This window comes from Ochotona princeps, chromosome 1, assembly GCF_030435755.1.
Source record: "Ochotona princeps isolate mOchPri1 chromosome 1, mOchPri1.hap1, whole genome shotgun sequence".
In the NCBI taxonomy this organism is placed as follows: domain Eukaryota; kingdom Metazoa; phylum Chordata; class Mammalia; order Lagomorpha; family Ochotonidae; genus Ochotona; species Ochotona princeps.
In genome coordinates this window covers 61,926,473-61,932,994 of record NC_080832.1, presented here as the reverse complement: position 1 = coordinate 61,932,994, position 6,522 = coordinate 61,926,473, and the positions used below count along the sequence as shown (strand labels likewise).

The 6,522-nt window shown below is 43.1% G+C and overlaps 1 pseudogene; it reads right to left on the bottom strand.

The window, feature by feature from the left end:
* Positions 1–206: 206 nt before the first annotated feature.
* On the bottom strand, positions 207–6,179 carry LOC101528621 (large ribosomal subunit protein eL34-like; annotated as a pseudogene).
* Positions 6,180–6,522: the final 343 nt, after the last annotated feature.

Genomic DNA, 6,522 nt, shown 5'->3' with positions numbered 1-6,522 from the left:
TATGAAATAAACAAATATACTTCTTGAATAAGTGGCAACTAACCCAGAACACACACACACACACACACACATACACAAATACCAGAATGAAATGGTCATTTTAGAGAGGAATTGCCATTTTTAGCCTATGTTTATACTCCAGTGGAAATAGGTCTTGTGGATATTTTAATTTGTTTTTATTTATTTATTTTTGAATTTTTAATTACTCAAAATTTCATGCTTTTATTTAGTTGAGTCTGTGCCTGTGCCTCCAGCACTTGCACAATAAGTTTCCGCTGCACGGTAAGGAAAACCCGCTGGCTTGATCCTGTCCTGAACACATTTAGCACACCTGGAGCCAGCAGAGGCCCTGCTCACGTGTTCTTTTGTTTGCTTGTTTTGTTTTGTTTTGTTTTGTTTTGTTTTGTCTTACACAATCTCATCAAGACTTTAGGGCTCACGGCACAAACCCCTCACAGGCAGTGTAGGCATATGCCATATTCAAATCTGGGGACCTTCCTAACCTTCTTGATATAAAGGTAGACAGTTCTGTTTCCAGGAGTTTGGGACGGTCTGCTTTTGTTTGAGGCTGTCTTGTACGAAAGCCTACAGTGGTAGGTCAAATCTGGACCATCCAACCGTCTCTAAGCATCATCCAGGAAGCGGAGGATATGAGCGATCATGTGTTCAAAGGTCAAAAAACTATACTTTCTAATTGTTGAATAGTATGATTAATGGAAAATCAAGTCTATTAGTATAAAGTATCTTAAAAATATAACTCTGCAAATACTGCTGAAGAGAAGGAGGGAGAGAGGCGTATCGGGGTGGGCAAAGCAGGGGAGTAAGCAAAGTGTGACTATCTTCTTAAACTGTACACACGAAATGCAAAAAAACTCTTCATACAGACAGAAAGTTAAATTTGTAAGAGAAAACTCACTGTGAAAATGTTAACATTAACAGAATTTTAATTTTTATTTTTATTATGACTTTTTAAAGAGCATTTATTTGAAAGGCAGACTGAGAGAGGAGAGAGGGAACTTCAGCTTGTGGGTTCACGCCTCAAATGGCCTCAGCAGTCAAGACTGAATCAGGTTAAAGCCAGGAGGCGGGAATTCTATCTAGGTTTTCCATGGGATGGTAGGGTGCTAAGAACTTGGGCCATCTCCCACTGCCTGCCCAGGCACATTAGCATGGCAAATGTGACCAATGATAATTTCTTTCTTTCTTTCTATACTTTCTTTCTTTCTTTCTATAATTTCTTTCTTTCTTTTTATGTATCTATATATCTATCATCTATCTACACACACACACACACACACACACATATATATATAATTTGCATATTAAGCCCATAATAGGGTGAATTGAAGGTGGGAGGAGGTGACAAAGGGAAGTATGGTTATCTTCCTAGGCCTGCATCTAGGAAATACATGAAATCTATTCTTACATTAAATAGGAGAAAATCTATTCTTACATTAAAGAAGAGAAAAAAGAATAAGCTAACAGGCAAAGATCTTAAGCATGCTTTCCGTTGGACCAAAGGAACACTCTTAGCCTCAATATTTATAGGAAAATGAGAGAAATCCTTGTCTGATTCAATGATTCGTGATCGATTATTGGTTATTACTACAGAGGAATTCTAATAGCTACGGTTCAGTAGTTGCAGCTGAGGTTTCTAGCGGCATTCTGTCAGGAACGGAGGAAGTGAAGAGTGGCAGTTAAGGATCATTGACAAGATTTTTGGGGTGATTAAAAGGAAAAGTTCCTTTTAACTTTCTGCTACAAGGTGAGGAAACTAGATGCAAGGCTGATAAATAGCTTTGAAAATGATGATTACCGTCACTAACAGGCATCCTTTAACATCTTAGAGTGAAAACCATAAAGTGAAAAGTGAAATGTCAAGCATTCATTATTTGTATCCATGGTAGCAAAATGTAATTTTTTACTGATTTTCTTTGGTAATTCTCAGCATTTACAAAATATAAGTCTTCAGTGGCTGGAAAACAACAACAACAACAAAAAAGATAAATAAACATATTTCTGAGGAAATCAGTGTTCCCCTGCTATAGGTTGGCTAAAGCTAACTATTTCATTGGAAAAGGTGAACATTGTAGCTGAATATTGTTGGAGAATATTGTGGAACACTAAAGTGAGCTACATATTAGTAAGAATTTATTTCAGAGCAATGTGTACTAAAAAGATCCTTTAATTATGCTTTCAAATAGGGTCAAGGAACTATTACAAACCTCTGGGAAAATTATATACTTAAGTAAAATGTTGAGTGATTTTACAAAAATTTTAGTTGTCAAAGCTGCCAGTAAGTCGTTTGGCTTCATTCATACCTAAACAGAGAATCCACATAAATTCTTTCCTGTTACAATAAACACTGTGGGTTTCTCTAGGACAAGAAAATACCGCTCCTCATTCTTAAACCTAAATTGCAAAATGAGAACAGTAACTGCTGAGACCAGATTCCAAGGCAGTTTACAACATTAGGAATAGGCAAGCCTGGATTTACCAACAGACATGAGAGTGCCCTGCAATAGCAAAATCCAGCCTGCTCCTGAAGAATGGCTTCTGTGATTCTAATGGCCAGGAAAAAATGAAAGGATGAATAGTAGCACGTGAAAAAATTGTGAAATTGAGTGTCCATAAATAAATCTTTATTGGAAACCAGCTTGTTCAGCCATTCCCATGTGTCTGTGATTAATGTTATGACACAACGGCAGAGCTGCGTGTTGGCAACTGAGACTTCTTTGGTGCTCTCCTCATTTCCTCTTGTGCAGGCCATCCTACAAGCTGCAGTCACGCAATTATAATCATGCGTACATTCGTGCCATGTATATTGTCATACCACACTACTTCTTTATTTTTCACTAGTGAAAAAAATCTGGTCAGTGCAAGATAAAAAATAAAGGGAAATGTGGACTTCAAACCATGTATTTCAGGGCACAACAGAATCCGGATTATTCTGCTATCAAACTAGATGGTAGATTGTAAGATATGCCATTTAATACACAGACACTTAACTATAGCTTCTTTAAAACAATATTATGTGTTGGGATTGAAAGATTTAGTGCTCATCACAATAGCATTATTATTTTTTTAAGATTCACTTATGCGCCCAGGTAAAAGCCAGACGAAGCCCCTGGGCCACCTGGAAGTTTACTCTGGGGATTTAGGGGTGTGGATTTGCAGGGGACTGGGGGATCACACAGGTGGAGTAGCGATGACCTGAGGGTTCATGCCCACATGTGGAATTACTTCTGAGGGACTTCCATGGATAAGGCCACGACACATGTAAGTAAGTGAGGGGCTGAGACCAGTTTTGAAGGGGGAACAGGAGGGCCTTTAATGGTCAGCCTGAAATATGAGTGCACATGGGAGACCTGGGCTGGGGTAGTTAATATCAACCATCACCAAGCACCACTCATTAGCACACATAAAGCTAAGACTGGGGCCTACCTGGCAGGGCAAAATCACAGTACCCCCCCAGTGATAATTGGAACAGGAGATGGATGATGTTAGAATGGGCTATGTCAATAACTAGCATGTGAGAGAAACGGGTCTGGTAGCGGAATCTATGGGAGATATGTGGACTCACTCCATGGAACTGCAAGCTCAGTCGGCATGCCCAAGATCGGTGGATGGGGACAGACCTGGCTTGGGAGCTAAGGGGAAGGCCCAGCTGAGTTTGGGCTGGACATGGTTACAGTCTCCCTGGGTATAGGTAAGGACTGGATCTGGGGAGTGACAGATAGGGCTATACTCCAGCACCCACCGGTACTCGTGGGAGGCAGGGTGGGTATAGAACAGACTGGATTAGGTCTTGACTCCTGCTGAACCATGGAACAGCTATGCCTAGCCATGGACCAGGTGTGTCTGGGCTGCAACACCCAACAGTAAGAACCAGAATGGGTGTGGAGCAAGGTCACTGTTCCTGCTTGGACAAGAGGTAGACAAAGTCAACCTGGCCCAAAGACCCACTGTTGTATGTGAGATCGGCTACTGAGAGGAAACCCAATAGAGAAGTCTGAGAAACTCCTTCGATGGGACGTAGTCCTGTAGGTGAGTGCAAGAACCAAGACAAGGACCAGCCTGGACCATGCCAGGTTACAGTACCCACCAGTATACATGTGGATCAGGTCTAGAGATGAACCAGGCTGGGCCAGTTCATAATATCCACTCACAGAATTGTGAACCAGGACAGGGTGCAGAGGGGCCAGGTTGGCCTGCAACATCAGCCAGTTCACATTAGGGCTGGGACAGGGATCTGGCTGGACTGGACTAGGCTGTAGCACCAACCAGCAGGAGCTGGAACTGGGGCAGGCTGGACTGAGCCAGGCTGCGCAACACAATAGTGGATGCTGAGGTGAGGTGACCCCATGTCAACCTGGGGTCTGTGGGTGCTGAGATTGTGAGCCCCAGGGGCGGGGGATCCAGTGGGGGTTCATGTTATCTGACCCAGGTCCTTGGGTGTGCCTGCACGGTGGGTGCCGGGTTCATGAGCCCCAGGGGCATAGGATCCAGTGAGGCTCAGTTTGCTTAATTTGGGTCCTTGGACCAGCTTACAAGTGAAAAAGGCAGAACAGTGGATGCAGACTCTGATGAACATGTAGAATATGACTCATTGGGTACCATAGCAGAAGAAGGAGAACCGAAAAAGTTGAACAACTACTCCAAACAATGACAGCAAAAATCTGGGTGAATGGAGACTTGAGGCCAACTTGAAAAACAGAGTTAAAGATTTTTCATCCTCTGGTTCACTCCCCCAAATGGCCACAATGTCGAGCTGGAGCCAGGAGCATCTTCTGCTCATGGGAGCAAGGTTTCACACACTTGAGTCATCTTACATTGATTACTCAGGCACATTAGCAGGGAGCTGGATTGGAGAAGCTGGGACTCTAACTGGCATGTTTATGGAGTACCAGCACCATAGGCACTGGTTTTATCTGTTATGCTTCAGTGTTGGCTCTCATAATACTCAAAATTCAGAAGGGTAAATCATAGGAAAATAAGAAAATTTATTTATTAAGATTTATTTATATATTTACTTCTATGAAGGCAGAGCAACACACATACACACACAGAAGACTTCCATCTACTGGTTCACTCTCCAAATTGCCACCACTAGCAAGGTCTGACCCAGGTTGAAGCCAGGAGCCAAGGAACTCACTGCTGGACTCCCACAGATGTGACAGGGTTCAACATGTTTGGGCCATCATCTGGTACCTTCCAAGGCACGTTAACAGGAAGTTAGTTCAGAAGTAGAGCCACTGGGACTCAAATCAGCAATCTAGTGTGGGAGGATGGCATTTCAGGACGTAGATTAATCAACTACACAGCAATGCTGGCCCCACTGAATATTTAAAACACAATATTTTACCACAGCAGAATTAACTGATTAATTTTTTTTTGAAAGATTTTATTATTATTGGAAAGCCGGATATACAGAGAGGAGGAGAGACAGAGAGGAAGATCTTCCATCCGATGTTTCACTCCCCAAGTGAGCTGCAACGGGCCGGTACGCGCCAATCCGATGCCGGGACCAGGAACTTCTTCCAGGTCTCCCACGCGGATGCAGCGTCCCAAAGCTTTGGGCCATCCTCAACTGCTTTCCCAGGCCACAAGCAGGGAGCTGGATGGGAAGTGGAGCTGCCGGGATTAGAACCGGCGCCCATATGGGATCCCGGGGCTTTCAAGGCGAGGACTTTAGCCGCTAGGCCACGCCACCGGGCCCTGATTAATTTTTAATGATTTATTTATTTCAAAGGCAGAGTTACAGAGAGAGAGAGAGATCAATCTTCTATCTGCTCGGTCATTCCCCAACTGGCTTCAACAGTCAAGGCTGGGCCAGGTCAAGACTGGGATTCAGGAACCTCAATCCGGGTCTCCCATGTGGTTGCAGGAGACCAAGCACTTGGGGTCCTCCTCTGCTGCTTATCCAGGGCTTTAGCAGAGAGCTGAGTCAGAAGTGGAGCAGCTAGGACTCAAACCAGTGTCCATAGGGGATGCCAATATCACTGGCAGCTTTACCTGCTACACCACAATGCCAGCTCCAGCAAAATTAATTTGTAAAAATAATGTAATGGTAATAGCCCAAGTAATTGGGTTCGTGCCAGTTACACAGGAGATCCGGGTTGCATTCTTGGCTCTGGCTCTTGCCATGGCCTCACTATGATCTGGGCCAGCTCAGTCATTACGACCATTTGAAAACTGAACTGGAAGATAGGGTTGTCTCTGTTTTTTTCTAAATGGCTCCAATGAATAAAACTAAAAGAGAATTTAAGTTGTAGTCAAACAACCTGATTTATAACAAAGCAAGGAAAACATTTTGTTAATGATGAACTAATTAACTGGTAGGGAAAAAAGTGACTAATCGTTTCTTCTTTTACGAATACATTTGTTTGTTTCAAAGGCATAGTTACATACAGAGAGAATCTTTCATTTCCTAATTGATTCCCCAAATGTCTGCAACAGTCAGGACTGGAACAGGCCAAAGTCAGGAGCTTGGGACTCCATCCAGGTCCATGTGAGTGACAG